The 26,410-nt window shown below is 45.3% G+C and overlaps 1 long non-coding RNA gene across 1 annotated transcript in view; it reads right to left on the minus strand.

The window, feature by feature from the left end:
- The window catches only part of LOC141997725 (uncharacterized), a 53,332-nt gene that overhangs the window by 21,068 nt on the left and 5,854 nt on the right, over positions 1 to 26,410 (minus strand). Inside the window, exon 2 of the long non-coding RNA XR_012641763.1 lies at positions 3,878 to 4,501. This is a non-coding gene — a long non-coding RNA (uncharacterized LOC141997725). The remainder of the gene's footprint in view (positions 1 to 3,877; positions 4,502 to 26,410) is intronic.

Consider the following 26,410-nt stretch of genomic DNA (forward strand, 5'->3'; position numbering starts at 1 on the left):
TCCTCTGAACTGCATAAGAAAGTCCCCTCCGTGCATATAGCCAAACACTCTCTGTTGACTATACACATGCCTTTGTTGCTAACGTTCATTGCTGAGTAAACAAGCAGTAAAACCTATTGTAAAGCCTGCACCGCTTTCTCCAGAACTTATTATAAAGTGAAAAGGCAAAAGTGCAGGATAATCCTTTGTAAGTGCAATAGTTGTTGCATTGTTTGCTCTTTCCTGAATAGCTCAACAGCCATTGCAGTTAATCTTTAATATGTGTTGTGTCTTCCATGCAATCTTTATCCCCAGAATGCCCTAAAGATCTAGGGCCAGTTTCTTTAGGCAGGTTGCAACAGAAGGGGTCAGCTCCCTGATTTCCTACCAGTCCTAGTCCTGAGTGCAGGTTAGAATGGGCTTTGACTTCAGTGGTGTTTGGATAGGGCCCTAAATTCAGAATGAATCCACTTTGACCCAAGTCCCTTCCTTTCTGCTGAAGGTGCCTTTTAATTCTTGGTTTCCCTTTACATAACCTCACCATTTGGCATGATGTGAAATTGCTTTGTGGGCAGCAACTAAGGGTCTGCTGTGCAGAAGTGCTGAGAACCCACAACTCCAGTGAAAGCTAATGGGAGTGAGGGACACTCAGACTTTCTGGGAATCAGGCACTGATTGTGGCTTTTGATTGACTTGTCTATGAAAGGGTTTTAATCCACAGTGAGTTGACGTGCATTAGTTAATGCACAACATGCCAGCCCTAGTAATGGCATACACACAGGACAGCTGTGCACTCTTTCAATTCACATTGTTGTGTATACAGGCTGGGATCCTGTGATCCTTGCAGAGAGTACTCTGGGATGTCTCTCGCTGCCCATTATGGGGTGCTTAGTGGAGCCAGAGAGAAGCCTGTGGAATTCTGGGATATGGGGTCAAATTCCAAAAAACTCCATGATTTCACTGTCTCTGTCCTATGCTTCCTCTCTTTCTGGGTGGGCTAGTGCCATTTTCAAATTGCTGTCAGCCGCCATGGACCCAACAATGCTCCGTGCCACTGTGCTGGCAACTGTGCACACACAGAGGCTGCTTGAGTTGTATTTCCGCTCTTGAAGCCAGGTGGCCTCAGGTTTGGACTTCACCAGCCACATCACCGAGCCGATGATGTGGCTGCAGGAGCAGTTCCTCCAGCAGCCGTGGTGGTAGCGGAGGAAGGAGGGCTAGGAAGAAGAGGATGACACTGAGGAACTGCTACTGCAGGAGCTATTCATGGAGTAGCTTCACACAGGGCTGGCCTACACTGAAAAGTTACACTGGCATAGCTACAACTCCCCTGGGTGTGAAAAAACCCCTGAGAGATGTAGTTAAGCTGACCAAGCCCCTGCTGGAGACAGTGCTAGGGCGATGGAAGAATTCTTACCGCCTCTCAGGGAGGTGGATTAACTTTCCTTCCCATTGCTGTAGTAAAGTGTCTACACTGAAGCGCTGCACCTGTAGTGTTTTAAGTTACATAGCCACTGTGCAGCACTGTTTCTGGGCTCGGGAAACGAGCATCAATTAGCATGAAAGCATTATTCTCCAGACCTGGGATGACCTCCAGTGGCAAGACAATTTCAAGATGACAAAGGTGACCTTTTTTGAGATCTGCGCTGAACTCACCCCAGAGATTCAGTGGCAGCTTACCAACATCTGGTGCCCCATATCTGTTGAGAAGCACTCGCCATTCCCATCGGAAAGTTGGCCACTCCCAAAGGTTACCAATCCACAGCCAACCAGATTGGTATAGGGAGATTGACTCTGTTGGTCATGCAGAGGTGTGCCACCATGCATAAGGTATTGTTGCCTCAGATTATAAAGCCTGGTAACAATCAGGAGATTACTGATGGCTTTGCATGCATGAGGTTCCCAAACGGTATTGGGGCAATTGATGGGACCTATGTGCCTATCATTTGCCTCCTGCACCAGGGCTCAGGGTTTATAACCAGAAAAGGGGTATTTCTCAATGATGCTCAAAGGGCTGTTTGACCACCATGGCAGGTTTACAAACATAAATGCAGGGTAGTCTGGGAAGGTCCACGATGCTAGGGCAATTGCGTTGGTTAGCCCAGGAGAACCTCTGCTTGTCTGGTCAATGAAGTCAGTCACAGGCCACTCGGACAGAAGGGAGGAACTGTTTAACTATCACTTCTGTAGTTGCAGAATGACAGTGGAGTGTGCGCTCGGCCGTCTGAAAGGAAGGTGGTGCTGCTTTTGGAATAGGTTAGAGCAGGGGTGGGCAAACTTTTTGGCCCAAGGGCCACATCGGGGTTGCGCAACTGTATGGAGGGCCGGGAATGGAAGGCTGTGCCTCCCCAACCAGCCTGGCCCCTGCCCCCATCCGGCCCCTCCCACTTCCCGCCCCCTGACTGCCCCCCTCAGAACACCCGACCCATCCAACCCCCCACAACTCCTTGTCCACTGACCGCCCCTCCCGGGACCCCCTACCCCTAACCGCCCCCTGGTACCCCACCCCCTATCCAACCCCCCCTGCTCCCTGTCCCCTGACTGCCCCCCTCGCCCCCTATCCACACCCTCACCCCCTGACAGGCCCCCCAGGACTCCCACGGCTATCCAACACCCCCCTGCTCCCTGTCCCCTGACCGCCCTGCCCAGAACCTCTGCCCCGTCCAACCCCCCCCGCTCCTTGTCCCCTGACTGCCTCCAAACCTCCGCCCCATCCAACTGCCCCCTGCTCCCTGTCCCCTGATTGCCCCCCAGGACCTTCTGCCCCTTATCCAACCCCCCCACTTCCTGCCCCCTTACCATGCTGCTCAGAGCGGCAAGAGCTCACAGCCTGCCGCCTGGCCGGAGCCAGCCACACTGCGTGCACGGCTAAGGTAGCCCTGGCCCTCCAACACTGCCTGTGATGCATGGTGGGGAGGAAGGCTCTAAAAGAAGGAAGCTGCAATCAGTGGGGGGATGCCCTGAGAGGGAGTGGCTCCTGCAGCAGCAGAAGGAACCCCCACGCCTCAGACCCCTCAGCTCCGCAAAGAGTCCAGCGAACCCCAAGAGCAAGCCGGACAGGGAGAGACTGATTTGGCTACCCGGGCATCCCTGCAGGAAGGTGATGCCACTGACCTTTTATCTTTTGGCTGACCCTGTGCGGGGCTTATTCTCTGCTGAGTTTGAACTTTTGCTTTTCCCCACGCGTAAACGAAGTAAGAAGGCACCCAGAGACCGGGCCCACGGCAAGGACTAAGAGGTGGGGGCCTGGACAGGGCTGTCCCTGTTGCGGTAACTGGGCATGGCAAAGGGCCCTGCCCCTGCTAGAGAGGCACCCCAGAAAGACTCTTTTACAAGTATCCAAGCTTCTTTCCACATACTCAGTGTCTCAATGAAGCGCGACATTTTGCCCAGTTGAATGTTGCTGTTGTTCAGGAATGCTGTGGGGGGCAGCAGTGTCGTCAGGGAAAAACAGAATTTACCCATTTCTCATTCGGGGAACATGGAGGTTAGTTTAGATTAGTTTCCCCACTTCTTTTATTACCACTTTACCACTGGCAGGAGGGGAGGCAAAATGGAGACCGCGGACGCCATTTTGAGCTAGCAAAGAGGATTGGTGGGGATGGGGGCATTCACTGGGCAAGGCAGAGGCGGGGAGGGGAAAGGAAAATAGGTAGCTGGGAATGTGCCTTCAGGGACACGGGCTGGTAGACAGACAATGGTCAGGGCTTGAGCAGGAGACAGAAGCCAGTTGCCTGGCCAGAGCAGACACTATTTTGAAAACGGACAGTATGGGCCACGGAAGGAAGGCAGGGCTGGAGACTCACACAGGCTAATAGTTCACATCCCCCACAAAATGGCTGTGGGGCACCTGGAACAGAAGCTAGAATAATAATAAATTGTAAAGAGAGATGCTTACATGTCCAGCTTCCTTCCATAGGATTTGCCTCCTCAGTCCTGGCCTGGGTTTCTGGCTGGGAATTGGGCTTGCTTCCTTCATGGCTGGAATTGGGGTCCTGAGTCCCAAAGAGATCCTGGCTTTCTGGGGAAAGCTCTTCACTGGCCTCCTTGTGTTCTGCCACTGATCACTCATGTGGGAGGGATGGGTGTCGGTAACAATGTCATTAATCAAAATCCTATGCAGCTCCTCCAAAAATGGACAGATTATAGGTGCACGAACTGGACTGTTTCCTGGCATCCCTGGTTTTAATGTAAGTCCTTCTGAGCTCTCTGCTCTTTATCTGGAACTGGTCGACATTGCGGTTCTAGCCCCTCGCACGCAGACAGCTGCTTATCAACGCCCACAAAAAGATCTTTAGTGCGGTGCCTGGCCCCAAGAGCTTTTGCTGCACTGATGCTTCTCTACAGATGGTGAGGAGATCTGGGGTCTCTGCATGGCTCCGGCAGCTGCTCAAGACATGTTGTAAGGCTTCTAGAGTAATATCGCAGCAGTGCTGATATATTCTAACCGAGGAGCAAATGGACAAAGTCTGACCCAATGCCAGTTTTTAAATGGGGGAGGGGACATCTGGTCAACTTGATCCTAGAGCAGAGGGAACACAGGTAGACAAGTCAGTAACAGACACCTGCAAAGCAGTGTAGGATAGCATTGGGAGAACTGCCAAAGTAACACAGCAGCATTGCATGCACACAAACTCAATACATCACACTAACTCAATTTGCAGCAAAGTTAGTACACTTTGAAAGTGGACTCCAGAGTTTGCAGTAAATGTGGAGTTACTGTGATCTAATGAATTGTGTCATGTGTACACAGGCATCTTCATATGGGACTATCACGAATTAATGTGGATTAACTCCCTTGTATAGATGAGCCCTAAATTACACGTGAAGGGACCCAACCATGTTTCAGTGAAGTCAATGAGAGTTTTATTGGAAGCAAGAGCAGGCCTGGAATTTTGTGGCATTACTTTTCTGGCTCATTTAAATAAACATCTCTCAATCAACGATTTGTTGCAAGTGTAATTAAAACTCATTGCATCTGATCAGAAATTCTAAACTGACAGGCTAGTAAAGCCGGTCCTACAAAATTAATGTGGATGCACACAGACGTATGCACTCACACGCACAGTTTGTTCTCCTTGAAATGAAAACTGTCTTTAAAAGAAAGCACACCCCCCCCAAAACCCCAATGTTTTGGTTGGCATGCAAAACAACCTACAAGAATCAACTATCACTAATTCCAGAATATTAGCAACAGGCTAAATACACACAACTCAAACAAATTCTGTGGGTTTTTTTGTACAAACAGCACAAATTTATAAAAACAGACAGCAGGGTGGCTATGGAAACACTAAGTCCTTTAAAGCATGACACGTTTAGATGTCAAAACAAGGCACTGTGATTACCACAGAGGGTCAAAAAATGCAAGCACTGAATGACAGGGTGGAACAATGAATGCAGCATGAACTACCGAGTCTCCTCGCCTTTCAACTGAACTCTCGCCAAAGTGCATTTAATAGTTGTTAGCTACATAGACGGGAGTCTATTGAACAGTGGGAATAGGAAAGATCTGGACCCAAAAGGCAGACAGAGTCCATGGCATAGAACACATGGTCTTCAGCTGAAATCTAATGCTGACAACGTTCCCCACCCCACTTCAGAAAGTTTGGCTACAAAATGTGTCCAGTAAATCCTCATTCGTTAAACAAAAGCGGGCTGGCTGCCCTGGACTGTACTAGCTGGCCTTATAAATGTCTCCATGTCAGAGACTTCCAGTGCTCTGGGAGAGAGTTGGATGTGGTTTTTAAACAAGTGCTCGTGCTGATGGAGACATTCCTGCAGGACTTAAATGGTGCTAAGGGTCAAAATATCCCATCTAGCCAAAGTTTCCCTGTGTGAGTGTAATGGTAGATAGACTCCCTTACATGGTAAAATAGTGTCTTCCACTTTAGTCAGTCACCCACTGTAGAGAGTTGTCATTTAGATAAGAGGGGGCCCAAATTCTGACTAAGATAGAAGAAGACAGAGTCGAAGGAAAATCCATGTGGTAAAGGAAGATGACTACAAGTAGAAAATTACATGATTCACCTATTGTTACTGACTATTAACTGTCATCATGTGATATGTGAGCTGTGGTCCATATTGTGGTGGTGACGAGGGATGTAAAAATCACCTACGTGTTCCAAGGTAAAAGCAGATGAACACAATATGAGGATGGCACCACGCAGATACAGTCCGGGGGGAAGTGACGGCTGAGATAGGAAATGAGGCTGTTCTGAGGGGGAGGAATTACTCCGCGGCTTGGAGGTTGTGAGAGCAGGAGCACAAGCCAGAAAGGGAAGCTTCAAGCTGATTATCAGGCAACGATTCTGAGTGGTGAGATCAGTGTGAACCCCCTCATGTGATGGGAAGTCATAGAGCCTCCATCACTAAAGGTGTTAGAATCTGGATATGACCCCAGAGCAGTCAGCCTTTGGCCCAACCCTAGGACATTTTTACATGGAGGTGTAAGGGCCAAAAGCAGTTTAAGAGCTGCACACTGGGATGAGAGCAGAGGAGATGCCATGCAGAGGGGCTGTGTACTTCGCCTGCGCCATGGAGAGGAGCTCCACACCGGGCCTTCTCCGCTCGCCATGTCCATGACAATGGGTTGGCCAGTGGTTCCACATGGGCACAACTATAGTGCAGTGCCCATTGCTGCCTACACACAGCTGGGCTGCACCCTGCTGACCAGATGCCTTGGACTTTGCCGTCAGTTTGGGGGTTGAGGAGTCCTGTTCTGTTAGGTTTACCACAAGATTTACCACAAGCAAAGCCCTTGTCCTCGGGCTTTGTCTGAGGAATTACTGTTGGGTCTCTTGTGTAGGCAGAGGCATTAGATGACCCCCACCCCTGCAAAAAAAAGGCCAAATTTGAAAGGAACAGATGAATCTACAAAAACTCCTGGGTACCCACAGAGAGCCGTGTTCACTGACACAATGTCTGTGTGTGTAGTTTTGCAAAAGCATCTGTTGCACCCACTGATCTAGAAAGCCTGGAGAGTAAACCCTTGTTCAGGGGTGGCGAGTTATATGGGCCTGTGGTGCCCGTGCTCCAGGAATATTCAGGGTCAGGGGCCCAGCTCCACCAATGTTCAGGGCCGGGTTTCTCCCCCAGCCCTGTCTGCCGCTCCCGGAATGCCTCCCCCAGAGCATCCCCGACCCCGCCTGCCACCCCCGGGTGATTTAAAAGGGCCCAGGGGCCCTGGCCATTGCTGCCACTGCCAGCAGCACAGTGGGGCTAAGGCGGCTTCCTGCCCACCCTCGCTCCGCCCCACTCCCGTAAGCGGCCGGCACGTCTCTGCGGCTCTGGGATGTGTCTCTCTTCTCACGCTGCCCTTGCCCCAAGTGCCAGCTCCCATTGACCAGGAACTGTGGCCAATAGGAGCTGCGGGGGTGGTGCCTGTGGACAGCGGCATGGAGAGACCCCCGGGGCCCCCCACCTAGGAGCCACTGCCAGAGGGGTATGCAGGTCACTTTCGGGAGCCACCTGAGGTAAGCACTGCACCCCTCACCCTCTCCTGCACCCCAACCTCCTGCCCCAGCCCAAAGCCCACACCCCGCACCCAGACTCCCTCCCAGAGCCCTCACCCCTCCTGCACCCAAACTCCCTCCCAGAGCCTGCACCCTCTCCTGCACCCCAACCCCCTGCCCCAGCCCAAAGCCCGCACCCAGCACCCAAACTCCCTCCTAGAGCCCGCACCTCTCCGGCGCCCAAACTCTCTCCCAGAGCCTTAGGCAGGTGGGGGGAGGGAGGGACTTGGACCTGTTCTGGGCAACACCAAAAATTATACAAACCTGCCGCCTCTGCCCTTGTTGGTGTAAAGGTGCAGAGGCCGTGTCTCTATAGAGTAAACCAACACCTGGAGAAATGAAGACTAGCGAGTGTATTGTTAACGCTGCATCCAGCTAACTCTTCACCTGGAGTTGTCCAGGTGCCTGTTTCTCAGATTCTGGGAAAGAAGGGAGGCAGTTGAGCAATATCGTCTCTTATGTGATTCTCTGGTCTCTCTTCCAAACCTCACAAGGTTCTTTGACATTCTGAGGCTAAGTGTCATTGACATGCACATACCAGTGATCTTATCACAATGGTGTCAGACTCTGGCGGGCAGAACATGGGGCCAAACTGCTGGGATTCCTGCAGATGTCAGCTCATAGCTATACAACACGCAAGAGAGTTTGGTTTTATGTTGTGTCTTTCCTAACATGCCATTTGAGAGATTGCATTAAAAAACATGATTAGTATATGTCATGAATATAAAGGGAAGGGTAAACACCTTTAAAATCCCTCCTGGCCAGAGGAAAAACCCTTTCACCTGTAAAGGGTTAAGAAGCTAGGATAACCTCGCTGGCACCTGACCAAAATGACCAATGAGGAGAAAAGATACTTTCAAAGCTGGAGGGGGGGAGAAACAAAGGTTTTCTCTGTCTGTGTGATGCTTTTGCCGGGAACAAAAAAGGAATGGCGTCTTAGAACTTAGAAAGCAATCTAGTTAGATATGCGTTAGATTCTGTTTTGTTTAAATGGCTGATAAAATAAGCTGTGCTGAATGGGATGTATATTCCTGTTTTTGTGTCTTTTTGTAACTTAAGGTTTTGCCTAGAGGGATTCTCTATGTTTTGAATCTGATTACCCTGTAAGGTATTCACCATCCTGATTTTACAGAGGTGATTCCTTTAGTTTTTTCTTCAATTAAAATTCTTCTTTTAAGAATCTGATTGCTTCTCATTGTTCTTAAGATCCAAGGGTTTGGGTCTGTGTTCACCTATGCAAATTGGTGAGGATTTTTATCAAGCCTTCCCCAGGAAAGGGGGTGTAGGGTTAGGGGAGGATTTTGGGGGGAAAGACGTTTCCAAGCGGGCTCTTTCCCCGTTATATATTTGTTAGACGCTTGGTGGTGGCAGCAATAAAGTCCAAGGGCAAAAGGTAAAATAGTTTGTACCTTGGGGAAGTTTTAACATAAGCTGGTAAAAATAAGCTTAGGGGGTTTTCATGCAGGTCCCCACATCTGTACCCTAGAGTTTAGAGTGGGGAAGGAACCTTGACAGTATATGATCCACTCCAGTCAGTAATTAAAGATCACAACATCCTGTCATTTAAATTAGAGGGGCATTAATTTTTTCATCACTATTATTTCATCCTTCAAAGTACCTTTGACATATGTACATGGCAGGATAGAGCCAACAGGCTGTTACCTTATTTATAAAAATAGTAGGCCAGTTTGTTATAAAATATTTGGTGCATAAGCAATTACAACAATTTGCATGGGCAAATGTAGTTAATATACATGGAGAGTGGGCAGCATAGGTGAATATTTTAGGTCTAAAGTTTTTGAAAATCTGTCTCTTTGTTTATGTGATGCCAAATGCCTAGGCATCTAGGAACCCAAGAGTTTGCTAAAAAAAAAACAGCCAATCATTTAAGGCAAGTCAAATCTCATTTAACTCAGATCCAGGACACCCCATCCCCACCCATTGTGCTTTTATTATTATTCGCATCTATAAGCCATTGAGCTGTAAATACGTGATAGCGTATAATGGAGTGTGTAGGAGTGAGTGAGTGAGGTGGCCCTTTGCTGAACTCACGGAGATAGTACAAACAGCAAGGCAGCTCTCCGTTAGCTCAAATGGGAGAGATTTATGTTGTGTAAGTGAAGGAACCGGATGGAATGTGTGAGATTTACACTGTAATTATGCCTGTTGTTTGCAAACATGGATTCATTACAACAAGGCCCTAATCCCAAGAGCACAAACTTTCCATTATAATACAGAGCAAAGGAAGAATGGGGCATAACCCACAGAGCCAGGATGCTCCCTGGAATAGATGGGGCTTGAGGAGTTTATGGAAGGAGGCTTCCAAGCTAACCAATAGCTGAAAATGAAACAGGCTCTTTGAGGACCCATTAAGAACAAAACCACCTCAAGCTGTCTCCTGAAGGCTGCTGGACTCTCACTCTGGTGGATCTTCAAAGGGAGCAATGTTGCACAGACTGCGTCCCAAATGGCCAGATATTGGGAGCTGACAGCAAAAGCACATCAGGGAATCTGAATTGTTACAGCGGGCATGTTATTTATGACATGGGAAATGAAATACCAAGGTCAGGTTTTCCAAGGTGGTTGCAAAGAAGTGCATGTCTCCATTGATACTGCAAGAAAACTGCATACCCACCGTGGGTAATGCATGCGCCGAAGAGTGCAAGTACCCATTTCTCATGCACAAAGGAATCTACAGATGCAGTGTCTGGGTGTTAGGCTCTCCTTCTGTGTAAGACTTTGGGCCTGTTCCTATAAATGTCTCAGTTCATTCTTTTGTCAAAGCAGATGTGCTAGCATGGAAAATACAGGAATGACAAATAATTCCTGATACTTTTGAGCAGGTTTCCATGCAAAATTCTTTACTGGCTTTTCTGAAGCCAGTGAGAAAAGTGTGCCTTGCACCCCTACCCAGGAAATGGCTGGGTCATTTCCAGCACTAGAAAGGGAACTTCGTGTGAAACAGCGCAGGCCAGAGACCTCCTTGTTCATTTTCTACTCTTGATACAATGTGGAATTCTTTGGGTGGGTATTGGCAGAGATCAAACCCTAATTGTGAAGCTCGGGCAGAAGACTACATGTGATGCAAGGAGTGCATTGCTGAAAAGCTGCAGCACGCGCTAGGCACAGCTTCCTCTGACTATAGCGCTGTTGTGGAGCCAGGAGCTGGATGCAGATTAACGCTGCCACTGCTGAGCTTCCGCTGTATCTGCTATGCCGCTGTGTGCTGCAATCAATGGAATGTTGGCACCTGCCTGGTAAATCCAACACCACGGCAGCTGCATTCTTTCAGGACATGCCTCGAACAGCCAGCAGCAGCTGCATTCCCCCTAGCTATACCTGCACCTTCAGCAGATCAGATGCCTTCTGCTTGGATGTACATGGAATGATAAGCACCATAGCAGATGTGCTGAGCCTGGACATTGATATCTGTCGCCTCATTGAGGGCCCTGCTCCTGCACCACTGAAGTCAGGAGGGCCCAGATCCTCGAAGATATTTAGGGGCCTTGCTCCTATTGATTTCAAATACCTCAGTACCTTTAAGGATCTGGGTCAAGGAGCTTTGCCACTGATTGGGTCCCTATAGCAGGTTTGTTGGTGGTGCTCAAAAGAATTAGGCAAATGTACTTTAATAAATAACTGATGAGCATGATTAAGAGACCCAACTGGCACTCTCTCTCTACTGGTGTAATGTGATATTGCATCAAGCAAAATGTGTGGGCAAGTGTAATCCTTCTGCAAACAGACTAGATAAGAAAAGGGGACAGACCCACTACAAATTAGCACAACAGGTGCATCCTTCTGAGATGTTCCTGGAACATTCACCTGCAAAGCTGGTGCCTTCAGCTTTTGTGTAGTGGGGCCAAGAGTATTCATAAGCACAGCAGCATGTTTCACCAGAATATACCTGGAGTATCAAATACCTATTCATCTTTTGGAAATTCCTGGGTTAGTACATTATCACTCACACAAAGCAGGAATGTCAATTACATCACTCCAGATTATTACAATAATGCGATGCCGTAGGAGTAAAAAAACCACAGGGCAGATAAATTCAAAAGTATCATGGAGAATAGAGTCACTGGGATCCACAGCATCAGGCATGAAGTAAAGGAAAATGTTTTAGTGGGCAAAAGTATTTCTTGTGGGGAAACCTATGTTTAAAGCAGCTAGAATAGGTGGTGGGGAAACTCAAACCATAGGTAGCAAGTATGTATTCCATTGTTATTACATTAATTATATGAGCCAAGTATCGTGGTATTTCAATACCTCAGCGGTGCATTAGTACCACAGACATGCCTTAATTTAATGATTAGTAATCAAGCATCATCACTTTTACCTCTTCACAGCATCCTTCCTCCTGAAGAACCCAAACTAACTTTACAGAATGTACACAACCCAAAATGCAGCCAACTCTGGGGTGGCTTGTGAAATCAGGAGATATTCTTTTTTGGTCCCTGTTATATGACACGGGTGAGGGTTACAAAAGTTTAATACCCTGGTCACATGGCAGGCATCAGCCCTCACTGTCTCCAGCAGCTAGTGTTACAGAGGTTGGAAACTAATGGGGGAGGGGGCAAAGCAAACTATACACCAACAGGGAGAATGGAAACTGTGGCCAGGGATCCCAAAACAACAGGTTTTTTAAAAGTGCCCTATGGAATAATTAATGTTCAAGCGGCATAGACAGGACCTCAACACATCCATCCAAGAGACTCACACATTGTAACCTGAGCAGTAAAACGGTTTTAACACCCTCCCCACTCCACGCCAAAATAAAGCCTTTTCACGGATTTCTGAGCAGGTTACACACATCCGAGCACTCCCTGGAGTACAGACAAGGCTTCCCGACGAATGCGTCTAATTCTAGGAAGTACGTTTCTTTATTCTTGGCAGCACCAACAAATGGGTTGAATCACTGACAACACCAACATCAAGCGTGAAGTCCTGGCAAGGCAATCCTAACCACTGTATGGTCAGGGCAGTGCCCTGAGATTGCAGGCTTGGTAGGACTTTAATAGTGAACATATGGTTGTTTACTGATGAGCATGAATCATGGAGTCAACAGGATAATATGGAAAAATGTCCTCCTACTGGTGAAATGTGGTATTGCAATAAGCAAAGTTTGCAGTGACAGTCCAGTTTTGCTCAAATTTACTAGCTAAGAAAAGGGGTTAGGTCAGACCAATGAGAACTAGTATAGACAGGGCAGGCACTGTACAAAGTGAAAGCAGAAATTATGCTGGAGGCATTAAAATCTAATTTATTTAGCACACGCCTTTTAGAATACAAGTGAAGATCAAGAAGATTCAGTCTTCTATGAAACCAACGAGGAGTCCGGTGACACCTTAAAGATGAACAGATTTATTTGGGCATAAGCTTTCATGGGTAAAAAACCATTTCTTGAGATGCATGGAGTGAAAATTACAGATACAAGCATAAATATCCTGGCACATGAAGAGAAGGGAGTTACCTTACAAATGGAGAACCAGTGATGACAAGGCCAATTCAGTCAGGGTGGATGTGGTCCACTCCCAGTAATTGATGAGGAGGTGTCAATACCAAGAGAGGAAAAATTGCTTTTGTAGTGAGCCAGCCACTCCCAGTCCCTGTTCAAGCCCAAATTAATGGTATTAAGTTTGCAAATGAATTGTAGCTCTGCAGTTTCTCTTTGAAGTCTGTTTTTGGAGTTTTTTCGTTGCAGGATGGCTACTTTTAAATCTGTTATTAAAAGTCCACGGAAATTGAACTCTTCTACTGGCTTTTGTATGTTACCACTCCTGATGTCTGATTTGTGTCCATTTATTCTTTTACATAGAGACTGTCTGGTTTGGCCAATGTACATGGCAGAGGGGCATTGCTGGCACATGATGGCATGTATCACGTTAGTAGATGTGCAGGTGAATGAGCCCCTGATGGTGTCCTTCTATGTTGTGCTGGACAAAGGGCCAGCAACTGTCATTACCTGTTGTTTCTGGCCCAGAAGTTTGATACACTATCCTGAAGAAGAGCTCTGTGTATCTCAAAAGTGTGTTTTTTCCCCAATAGAAGTTGACCAAATAAAAGATATTACCTCACCCACCTTGTCTCTATAATACAGCTAAGTCACTATAATTATTATTCTATTAATTCTAATTTTTAAAGGTGCAATATCACCAAATATTGGCACAAGGTTTTTAAAAAATAAAGTTCTTAATGAAACCAAATTATTTTCACCTAATGATACATGAGAATTATGTTGCAGAGGCTTGTATATCCCTGCCCTCTAAGGCCTGATCCAAACCCCTTGAAGTCTCCCATTGACCAGTGTGCTTTGCGTGGAGGCTGGATCTGCACATGCCTAACAGTTCTCGCTTTTAGCTGAGCGAGTGGAAATGCCCCTTTAGGCGAGTGCTTCTGAAGCCAAAGGAGTCCGTTTGCAGAGTGATACTGTAGCGAGTCTTAGTGACGGGCCAGCCTCCAAAGAATCAGACATACAGCGATGGCTTGTAGTCCCTCTGTGCCCCTCTTTCTGTGAGACTTCTGCCCCTCCAAAACTATTCAATTCTTAGCTACTACTGCTGCCAACAAGACAGCAAATTGGTGCACAGCCCAATTAGTATTTTCTGCACAGGCTGATTGGTTTAGAAAACTTAAATCCTTAAAATTAATTGCATTTCCCCAACATACGCTTTGAATTGTGGCTGTATTTATTGCTGATGCTGAGCACTCGAAAATTTAGTATATAAAAGGCAGAGCTAAATAAACACAAAAGCCAGTACAACACTACTGCCATCTGTTATTAGGTAAAAATAGTTTGCTTTAGTTACGAATGTTATTTAGAAGAAAAAGGAAAAAACCCATCATTCTGGGTTTGCGCGTTTGTTTCATTAGCACCATGTCAGGGGCAGGCATTATCTTTTTGTTCCATGTTTGTACAGCATCGAATACAATGGTTTCTTGGTCCATAACTGGGGCTTGTAGGTGCTATTACAATACAAAAGAGAGCAATTATTATTAAGACTTCTACTGAAGGGGAAACACTCAAAGGTTCAGAGGGAGGCATCAAAAAGGTTTCAATTCATATCAGAATCTTCTCTGAACCTCATGGGTCTGCAGAATCAGCCTGGTAATCTCACAAAAATAGGTTCTGTCATGAGATTCCCTGCATTCCTGCTGGAGCTGCCCAAAAGAGCATCCTCTCTTCACTTACTGCCATTTCCTTTTTACTGCAGGAGAGACAGAACCTCATGGAAATGAAAAATCATGGAGAAAATTAAAGTTAACTAAGTGTTCACGAACCTCAAATTAGCTTCAGGCTTCAGTTCTTATTTGGCTGAGCTGCTTTGCCTGTCCCTAATTAGGCCTCAACTTGTTTTATCCCCTAAGATTGATTCAGCTGCAGCCTGTGCTGACATTTGCTGTTCCAGAGGAACTCTGCTGAAAGGAAAGGATCAGGACTGGAATGTGGCATAGTCATACGTGTACAACAGCACAAAAGATTTGGCCTATAAAAATATGAACACTCCTTTAAACACCTTTAATTTACAAAGCAGAGAGGCTGTGTCTGATTCCTCTCAATTCATCTTTCAGGAGAAGAGCCTGCAGTGAAAAAGAGTTGGGAAAATATTTTCATGCAAACCAAGACCAAAAGATTTTGCTATATTATGGGAGGGAAAGTGCGTGGGTGGGGAGCTGCTTTTACCAATAGGTAGAAAAAGTTGCATATGGTTTTGCTAATTTGTTCTTACTCTCTTTTATCCTAAGCAAAAACCACATTCTTACCATGCACAGAGCTAACGGGAGAGTATTCCTGTGGGTAAGTTTTATAGCTGAAACTTATCTAGGAAATTAAATTGTGATCAGAGGAACTTCGTATGTGACGTTGGAAACTGAATATTCAGATTGGGCTTCACAGCATCAATAATGGAAGCAGATGAGAAAAACAGGTATTATCAAAGGGGAACTGGTCCCTACCTAGGGCTCCTTGGTGCTATGGTGGCAATAATACTAGAAGACAGTCAACACTGAAATAAGATAGAACTGAAGAGATTCCATGAGGGATCTGCCCGAGTAAAAGTAGTTACCTCCTTAATGTGACAATATTTATATGCCTTAGTCTGCGGCTTCAGATAGCATCAGAGAACAGATGAGTAACAAGGCTCTGCTGATACCCCATTAGATGTTCTTGAGGTGATTTCCTTTGTATCTAGCTATTTTCAGCCCCAGTGGTGTCCGTCACTGAAAACGGTGAGCTTTGGAAACCAAAGCTATGCACACAAGAATGTCTCTATTGGGCGCCCAGGGAATTATACCCATTAAATCACCAGCAGCACACAGAACTATATGCAATATTCAGCCTCAACCCAGAAACCATGACTGAGTTTTTACTGACCTTGCACACCAGATTAAACGGAGGGAATGTGAAGCTGCTGTTGACCCGAGGCAGAAACCAGTTATTCCATTGTGTCCGCACTTCAGAGAGATCGCAATGGCTGAAATCCTGATGCTGCTGTGTTCCCGGAGAGTAAGTGGAAAGCAAATTGATGACACTGGCTTTCTGCTTCACTGAGCTTCCAGTTCCATTCCATTAACTCAGGGGTGGGACGGGAGTTAATTTCATAGTTTCATCACTTCTAATTCTGCTAACAGGGGCCATATATCAATATCTGGTGAGGAAATGTCAGAAAAAAGCTGAGTAAGAGCTTCTTTGCCTCCCAAGTTGCTAACAGGCCATTCTGACAAAGGCAGTGAGGGTGTATGGTCATTACAAGAGGGAAGAGACCCTTTTGCAATGATGCTACACCAAATGAAGAGGGCAGCAATTAAAATAACACCAGCATTAAGCTGCCAAAGAAAACCTTCCCCCTCTGCTCATCACTGTAAAAGAAAACAAGTCATCTCTAGAATGTTTGTGCCATTAGTGAAGGAAACAGTGTTGCTCCAATGCAGCTAAAATATGGTACAAGGAGAAGAGAAATATGGCCACGTTCTCTGCTGGTATAAATAGGCGTAGATCCTTTGATTTCATTATTGCAAAAATATTATTATTTGTATTACAATTGCACCCATGATTGGAGTCCCATTGTGCTAGGCCCTGGACGGACACATAGTGAGAGGGGGTCTATTCCCTGAAGAGCATACAGTCTAAGTAGACAAGATGGACAGTGGGTGGGAGGGGAAACAGAAGCACAGAAAGGTGAAGTGACTTGCCCAAGGGCACACAGCAGGATAATGGCAGGATTAGAACGCAGGCCTCTTGACGCTCAATCCCTTATCCACTAGATCACACTGCCAGAGCTCAAACCATTTACACCGGCAGAGAACTGGTCTGATTGTAGGCTGTGTGACCCTCTGAGACAACGCAGTCATGCCTAGAAGACTGTGCGTTAAAGTTTCAGTGAGAAGGAAAGCATAACAAAAAGAGTCAAGACCTGGCGAGCTGTACTGTAGCTGAGCAGAAAGCCGTAATGACTTCAAATGATTCTCGTGGCTCGAAGGAAAAGGTGGGTTGGTGTGCACACCAGCTCCTCTGGAGTGAAGAAAGTTACTCTGCAATCTTCATTCAAAACAAACATGTATAAAACAAAATATAACTGGTTTTTCATTTGCATGAATGGAGTGATTCTTTCCCTAACTGGACTCATTATTATGGGATAACGTGTTTACTACAGGACAGCTATAAGAGAAGATGTCAGCTGAAGAATGCATAGCCCTTGGCACTCTAACATTTCATACCTGTGTACTGCAGGAGGACACTATAAATTAATGATTAAAGACCAGATTTTCAAAATATCCAGACACCCAATTGCCTATGCAAAATGCAAGTGCAGCTGCACACCCAATGTGTACGCACAATCACCGTGAATATATATTCAAGTCAGTAACTGTGTAGTCAGTCTAATGTGCCTAACTAGCTATTCATGTGTGCATCAGAGGCACAAACTAAGCATTCAACTGGATACCCATGTTTTTGAAAGCAATCCGGCTTTAATATAAGGACTCCAAATAAGGAGTGGGAACATAGAAGGAATGTAAAGAGATGAGTCTACTTAGAATATGGCAAACTTTCCCGCCCATTCCATGATTTGTTTATTCTTTATTACAATGAGTGTCAAGGGAAGCAGCTGCAATCTAAACAGCAGAAAGGCTACACAGACATAAGCACATATTTATACTGTATGAGATGCTCTTTGTTCTGCACAAAACAAAAATTAATCCAAGTGAAATCATAAAAACTCAAATCCCATCTCCAGCTATTTAGCCTATTATAACCCACAAGGAGAATGTCAGTAAGTGGCCTAGCCTGGCTCAAGAATGTAAATTGCTTACATATGCCAATACTATTAGTCTAAAAATGTTTTCAGAGCAGGATGCAGTATACACATACACAGGAAGCCCTGGGAACCACAGAACACTGCGGCAGTGAGTGGAATCAATAACTATCCAGGATGCAATGTGATCATGACAACATTTTCTGGTTACTTTGTGGGTGAAATTGATCCGGTACTGACCAGGCTGTGGTGGCAGGGCAATCAATATCCTGAGGGATAAATGGTACCATAGCTCATTTCTGCTTGAATTGTCATCAATACCACAGCTGGAGGTTCTGGATCTGTTAGGAGAACTTTGAGCCATGACCTGTGGTTTGAACACTTGTCCCTCCTGACTGGTGAAGGCCCGTTACAGGCCTTTGCTGGGAGACACTGTCAACACCTCCCTTGAGGTGTGACCAGGGTGCTGATTGCTTTAGAAGAAGGCTGTGTTTTGCCTCTGCTCAGAAAACCATCTCTTGATGCTAACACCATATCCAGATGGGAACTGATTCTACTTTCACAGAACCAGCATCTAATCCTCCATTCTCCGCTCAGATTATGGAAAAGCTTGAAGCAGGACAACTCTTTGAGCATCTGGAAGCCTCCATCTTGACCTTGGGTCATTAGGATGTCAGCTTTGGTATGGCCCAGAGCCTGTACCTGTTGCATTAGTTAATGATTTTCTCCTGGCTATGGAATTCAGAAGCTGAAGCTGGTGAAGAAGGTGGTGGCCTGCTTGTTGCATGGGATAACCTGCTGGAAGCTCATGCCCTGGGATCTGCCTGGTGACTTCCAGGTGGAATTTAAAGTGTCACTTCTGACCTAGAAAGCCCTAAGTGCTTTGAGACTTTTCCACTTGAAAGATGCCTCTGTCCCCATTCTGTACTGCTGCAGCTGAGATCAGTCAATGTGCTCAGGTTGGAACTCCCTTACTATACAGGAGAGGGACCCGCTGCAACTCTCAGAGCGACCTCTCATATTTGGAATTCATTCCTACTTCTTTCTGTCTGAAATAGTCCCAAGCCCCTGGACCTTTTCAGGCAGCCCTGCAGTCTGAAGTCAACACTTCCCACTGGCTGGAGAGTGAGTTAAAACATCACAAAGTGATGAGTGATGGAGTGCACCATGCTGACCAGAATGGGAATTGAGGGCACTCAGCAACTTGCTGGTTTGGGCTGCCACTCTGCGCTTGTACAGGAGTTTGACATGTACCATATTTCTAAGGTGAATTTGATGTCACAGTTCAGGATGGAGTTTCCACAGGATTGCTATTTTCTACATTGTAAATTCCTTGGGGCAGAGACTGCCATTTATTATATGTTTGTACAGCACCTGGCACAATGGGGCTCAGTCTTCCGTTGTTCACAATGGCCTTCCGTTGTTTCTCACAATACAAACAACAACAATAGGGACAATGAAGTGAGAAAATATTGTTCTGGATTTGTTTTCAGGCACGAATCGGAAAGCCTGAGGTTCTCAGCATGTTTCCAAATATAAATAAATACGTAAATATTTAAAAGTTGCTCAAACAAAAAAATAAATTAATTAAAGTCACTCAGATGTGAAACTTGGTAAAGCAGATCAATAATTATTCCAACTTGGTTAGGAATGCAACCCATCCAGTTTACTGCAGGCACTTTGAATCTGGCTGATGTCAAACTGACAAGCTTCCAGATCCAGAGCATATAAAAAAAACCTGTATTAAGCTGAAAATAGAATTTGTCAGCATTAAATGCCAAGAACAGGCAAAGACAAAGACGTGCTGTCAGCATTTCCAGTCCAAGTCTCCTTCACATATCACCACCACAGATTCATGGAACATGGGATTTCCCTACACCCCCCCTGAATTTCCCCAACACTCCCCCCCCGCCCCCCGCCCACCCTGGTTTTGTGAACTAGTTACATGCAGTGTTGCCAATTTAGTGATTATTTGGACATTTGAATTGAAATTGAAACATTAATACACACTTTAAAAGCATATACAGTGTATGATAAAATACGTGTATCTGAAAAAGTATAATAGATTTGAAAAGTATGAACATAGACTAGCTTCCTTATGCAGCTGTTGTTTTTTAGGACAATGTCAGTGCATTCATTTCAGTGATGTTGGTCAACCTAATAATTTCAAATTACAATTTGTAAGCAAAGTCTAAATGAGCTCTCCCTGACAGCTAGTGATGAGCAAAGGGCTGGGGGGAAAGCTTCAGGATCAGATTGTATTTACATTCACTCGTAATCTACCTAGGTATCCAGCAAACAGAGCTGCATTGCCAAAGTGATAGATTTTGGCTGGGGTTGGGTTACAAATCACTTGAATGCATGGCGGGGGTGGGGGGGGAATAATGAAATGTTGTTATTCTTATTGTATGAGTAAAGGGCAGTAGAACTGTACTTAGCCTGTGCTGATTGAGGGCATCAAGAGAGAGAGTGGGGACAGGTGTTTTGCTTGATGGTCTGCCTGAGTCAGAAGTACTATTTGACTTGCCCCTGTCCACTGTTTAAAGACAGAGCTGATTAGTCCATAGATAGTCTTTTGTTTTGTTAAGTGACCACTACAGCTGAAATCACTGATAATCAGGTCTAAGCGCTTAGACCTGCTGTGGGACAGTGTTTCTGTGGAAGAGATGGCTCAGTCTGCACTAGCAACAAGGTTCCCCCCACTGAGAGCTGGTGGAACCTCAAGAGACCAACTCGCACAGGTCACAGTGGCAGAAGGTGACGGCGCAGGGCCATTGGCAACAGAGCGATGGAGTGAACGGTGGCACAATGAACAACAGTGGCCAGAGTGAACAGTGAGCAGCTGGAGGAACGACCAAGGTGCCTTCTTGCCACACATGTGGGAGGTGAACTCATGTGAAAGCACCTCTGAACTCTGAGTCTCCACTGACCAAAGACAACACCTGTCAGTGTTAATGAGGCTGTTACGAATGCTGGAGACACACAGTTCATGCGAACAAACATGGCTGTGGCATCATACTTTCTGTTTAAGCAAGAGATACCGCACAGTACAAACTGGAGGCCACTATTAAGTGCATTGTCACTTGTTCATCCTGAAGTTGAACACTGGTTCCGAATGAGACCAGTAAATGCTCACTGTCTTTCTGCAAGAAACTCAACTGACTGGCTAGAAGCATGTGGTGCAACAGTGAAAAAGTTCAGCAGTTGAAAAAGTGAAGAACTTTCTCACCACATTAAAAAAATTTGCATACATGGCTGATGAATGCACCGATGCAAATGGGCAAAGTATTAAGTCATTGTGTACGTTATCTTGATGTCAGTGGTAGGCCAGTAGATGCATTTCTAGATGTTCAAGTTATAGAAGACACATCGGCTGCATCTGTGACAACCCACATCTTAGAAGAGTTAAATGCTTGTCAGTTGGACCCCAAACAGATGGCTGCTTGTGCATTTGATGGAGCTGGAAACTTCTCTGGAAGACATGGTGGAGTATAAGCTTTGCTCAGAGAAAAGTGTACCCCTAATCTCTCCTACACACTGCAGAGGCCATCTATTCCAACTAGTGCTAGTACGAGCTGCAGAGTCTTCAAAAGACATTTAAAAAGCTATCAATTTAATGTCCTCATTATATTCTTTTTTCAGCAAGAGTCCAAAAAGACCGAATATCTTGGAAAATATAGAAGATACACTGGGACTCAAGTTCAAATTAGTCCAACCTGGGAAAACCCTCTGGTTTTCTCATGAGCGATCCTTGGCTGTTGTCTTAAAATTACTCCAGGCATTATTACTGGCTTTGGAAAGTATCTACCAAGATGGGATGGATCTAAGTAGTGAGGCTGGTGGATTACTTTTGCTACTACATTCAGAGAAGACTATTGCAGTTCTCTCTCTTGTAAGTCTACTGTTGAAACCATTGGGTTATTAAACAATGCCATCCAGGCATCTGCTACAACAGGAGTAGATCTTTGTCCAGCAACAGAAGCTACATTTGGATCAATCAGAGAGCTATCCATTGAAAAAGTACTGGAAGAAGCAAAGACTTCAGTCCAGAAGTTGACTAATGAAGGCATTTATATTGAATCCTTATGTGAAGAGGACAAGAAGCGTTTGTTAAGACAACTGAAAAAGTACACAGACTCGATTCTTAAAAAATCTACAACAACGACTTCTAGATTCTACTCAACCTCTACGTAGCTTTTACAGATCCCTGTCCTATAAAACACCGACAGTTGAGTGGAGTGAGGCACTACCAGCAATGGGGCTGCCATGGGATCAGGACAGAATAGAGAATTTTAACACAGAGTGGAATATCATACAACGAATGAATGAAGATTTGTCTTCAACTTCTTTTTTATCTTCCCTAGTGGCTCGACCCGGTCTTTGTGCTTTCCTAGGATGAAAGAAGTAGGAATTCATCTCTTGCTACTCCCAGTCAGTTGAGTGGTCTTTTGCCTCATTGAATAGAATTGGGTGTTCTGAAAGAAGTCGCCTTCTGCCTGATCATGTGAATGAACTAATGAGCATATCAATTGAAGGAATGGAAGTAGCGGACACACGAGAGGCCACCAAAGATGAACTTATTGAATGCAGTGTGTTCATTAACAGAGTTGTGCAAAATTATAACAAGAAACCTAGAAGGATGTAGATGTACTGCTTCATAGAAGGCTTGAGTAGCCAACTTTAATTTGTGTGATGGTTTTAAAACATGAGTTAAATCTAATAAAATGGTCATGAAACATTTTTCAGTTTTTACTATGGTGCCATACAGCCCACCTTCACCCTCACGGTCTCACCCCTCATTGGCCTTGACATCGCCCCCCCCGTAAATTTGAACACCCCCGCCCCTAATTTCAATTCCTGGAGAAAACACTGCAAGCAACACACGGGATGCAGCTGCATGGAAAGGGTTATGTGACAACTTGCAGTACTTATTTTCAGTCAATAAGGGAAATGTTACAAGGCAGACAACTCAAAACCAGTCAAACCAACACAGACAGATCAGGTATGCTCATTGGTAGGTGCCCGGAGAGGAAACCAAATAGGGCTGCTCCTGCTATCTCAGCATGAGGGCTGGTCATGGGATTAAGGAGTCTTTACACACAGACTGAAAAGAGAAGATAAAGTTAGCCATGGCATGTGGCCAGTAAAGCCTGGGATGAAACCCCATATTCTAGGTGACCCTAAACCTCCAACTGCCAGAAGCTGAGAGTGGACGACAAGGGATAGATCACTTGAAATTGCCCAGTTCTGTTCATTCCCTCTGAAACATCTGGCATTGGTTCCTGTTGGAAGACAGGATACTGGGCTAGATGGACCATTGGTCTGACCCAGTATAGCCGTTCTGATGTTGAGGGAAGGGCTGGGAAGAACATAACTTTTTTGTCTCCACACAGTGTGCTGCTCCAGTCTAACCAGACTAACTGGTCAGCTGTCAGGAGATAAACCCGTCCCATTCCCCCTCCAGTGATGACACAGGGATTTCAGATACATGGATCAAATCTCTACCTGCTCTGGAATTTCTAAGTTTAAAGAAAAGGAGTACTTGTGGCACCTTAGAGACTAACAATTTATTTGAGCATAAGCTTTCGTGAGCTACACCTTATGCTCAAATAAATTGGTTAGTCTCTAAGGTGCCACAAGTCCTCCTTTTCTTTTTGCGAATACAGACTAACACGGCTGCTACTCTAAGTTTAAAGTAACCACTGGTGGAGGAGTGTTTAAGGGTTTTGTTGTCATGACTCAGAGATGCCCCCCTCACCAGTTACTCCCCTTCTGCTTTTCTCTCTACTTACTTCCACCCTCCCACCTCGCTGTTTCTACCTCCCCTTCCCCGTTTCTGCTTCTTTTTTCCCCTCCTCCTAACCACTGAGAATCATAAAATACTAACGCTCCTGTTACTGCAACTCTTGCGGTGCTGCTGAGAGCTGTGGACAAGTCACAACTAACATCCCCAAGGTAATTGGAAAAGACCATCTAAACCCCTTGTTTGGATCTTAGTCGCCTTAAGGAAACCAAAGAAGGAGATGCGATTGAGACGGGCACCAAAGGTCTGCCAAGTTTGGTCTATATGGAGCCTTGCGAAAGCACTGAGGATGACAGAAACTGGAAGCAAAGGAAGTTGGGTGAATTCATAATATGTGGAGATGAGGTTGTGTTTTATGCCTGGAAGCAATTTCCAGGTTGATAATTCTACTGTAATCTGCATTCATAATATGTTTATACACAGCACCCTCTTTATTAACTAGTTGGTCTTTCCGGATACTAAGCTGAGCAAAATGCCTGCCCCTATCCAGACAAAAGCTCATGAAGAGACAGCAGGAAAAACCCAGAGGTGACAGTAAGTTAAGAGGTCCCTTGAGGAGGAGGCCACTGCAGTGACTTGGGTGCCAAGAAAAACCCTATGATGAGTTATTGCAGAAGCAAGTGCATCTCTGCACTAGTTGAAGACCAGTATAGTGGGAGCCTCAAGTGACCCGGAACATGGCCCCTAGGGCAGACTGTGAGCCACACCCAGAGTCTGAGCCGTGAATAGACATGTAAGCCTAGGACAAATGGGAGGTTGGGATGTCAGATTCCTGATCTAAAGACAAGAACTGCTAGGCAGGATCAAACCATTGATCCATCTAGTCTGGTGTCCTATCTCTACAAGTGGCCTATCTAGTCCAGTACCCTGTGTCTGGCTGCTTCAGAAGAAGGTGAAAACCCAGTATAATACACAATACACTTCAGTATGCAATACTACCCACTGGGGGGGAAGCAGGAATTACATCCTGTGCCCCCGGCTAGTGATCATCTCATGTCATGTAGCACAAGGACTGACAGCTCTTGGAATTTGATTGGAGACAGTGTAACTGCAGATGCAATTGTTATTCATATGACGGTCTAATCCTTTTTTGAAATTTACTAACCCTTTGCTTTAATAATATCCTCCGGCATTGTGAGTATAGAATCTCGGTATTTAATTCGGAACCGCTGGTGCTTTTGCTAAAATTAAAAAAAGCAGGCATTTGTGCACAAAAATCAAACCATACTGAGACAGGTCTTTAGCTTGCTTTAGAAAGACATTCAGGAGTAGACTTTCATGGAACTCAGTGGAGCTATGCTGACTTACTCCAGATGAGGATCTAGTCTTCATAGTATAATTCAAATATCAGTGCCTGGTCTTCAGCCCATTGTAACCTCTCCCATTGACTTCAAATGGAGTTGCAGACGCTCAGCCCTTCTGAAAATTAAGCCCTAGGTGTTTCATGTTGGACATCCAAAAACAGAGGCAGCCAAAATTAGAGGTCACTTTAGAAAATTTGGCCCTGTGTGACTTGACTAGGGCTGCATAATGTGTTAGTGGCAGAACGGATTGGGACTAGAATCCAGGACTCCAGCATGCCAGTCCTGCACTGCACCACTACCTATCTCTATCACTATCTAGCTCTACCTCAGCTACCCATCTCCATGGGACATTAATCCACGGCATTTAAAATCAAAGGGGAGGGGTTTCTGTAACGCGAACCACCTACCGGTTTCATTATGCGGTGTAAAGAAGTGAAGGAGAAGGAGCTGCAGGACTAACACTGATTCAGAGTTCATCTTTTATTCTATAGCTACCTATTAGTCAATATGAAGATGTGCCTTGTAAATATATACAGCTCTCCATGGAGTACTAGTGCTGTTTATGCTCTGAACCTTCTAACAGTCCAAAGGGGTGATATCCGTCACCGGCAATGGCCAGGGACTAAATTTAAACAGATGCAATTCTGGCCTATATTTAGAATGCATCAAATTAGCATCTTTCAACAGTGAAGGTTAAGCAGCTTTGTTTATTCCAATCCATTAGAACCAGTAAAGCTTTTTAATAAACTCGCTGCCAGGATAGACTTATTAGACACATTAATTAGATGCTGGTTTTAAAACAAATGAGGTTTGACTTTGCCTTTCATCTCCCCCTTGGTAACTAACAGGTTTTTCAAAATTCATCTTACAATGAATGGAAAAACAAACTAATTGTGTTCACTAAAACCTGTCTCATTACAACAAAAATACATCATTTATTCTTCTCTCCTACTCTCAGAGCTCGCTCTCTCCCTCTCTGCATAATAAAAAAATAACAGACATTTAACCTCAGAATGAAACAACTTGCTGGAAACCAATGATAACATGCTTTACCTTGCAGGGCCTGATTCCACCAAGTGTGTATGAGCCTGATCCAAATTCCATTGAAGTCAAGTTGACTTAAGTGGGCACTGTATCAGGGTCTGAGTGTGAAACTTCCATTGAAACCAATGGGTATTGCAGCATCAAACCCACAAAAGCAACGTGGTGCAGAACGCAATTTAAGCTAGGTAACGCTGCTATGCTCCCCTCATGGAGAAAGCGTAAATGCACTGCACTCAGGTACTATTCTTGTATCACAAAGGTTTCAGAGCTTGCAATCTTCCATGTTATTTTCAAAACAAATGATACAGTGAGAGTGACGCTGATACAGTTCAAAAGACACTATCAACATGTGTTACACCTTTTAAAAACCCTTGTTTCTTCTCCCTCCCCGGCATGCATTACCCGACTTGTTATGGAACGGTAGCTCATGGGAACAGGTATGTGTGGGTTGTTCTTATAGTGTGTTGCTTGTTATGGGCCTGATTCTGCCACTCTGGTGCTGAGTAGTACCTTACT

Source organism: Natator depressus, chromosome 13, assembly GCF_965152275.1.
Source record: "Natator depressus isolate rNatDep1 chromosome 13, rNatDep2.hap1, whole genome shotgun sequence".
Lineage (NCBI taxonomy): Eukaryota > Metazoa > Chordata > Testudines > Cheloniidae > Natator > Natator depressus.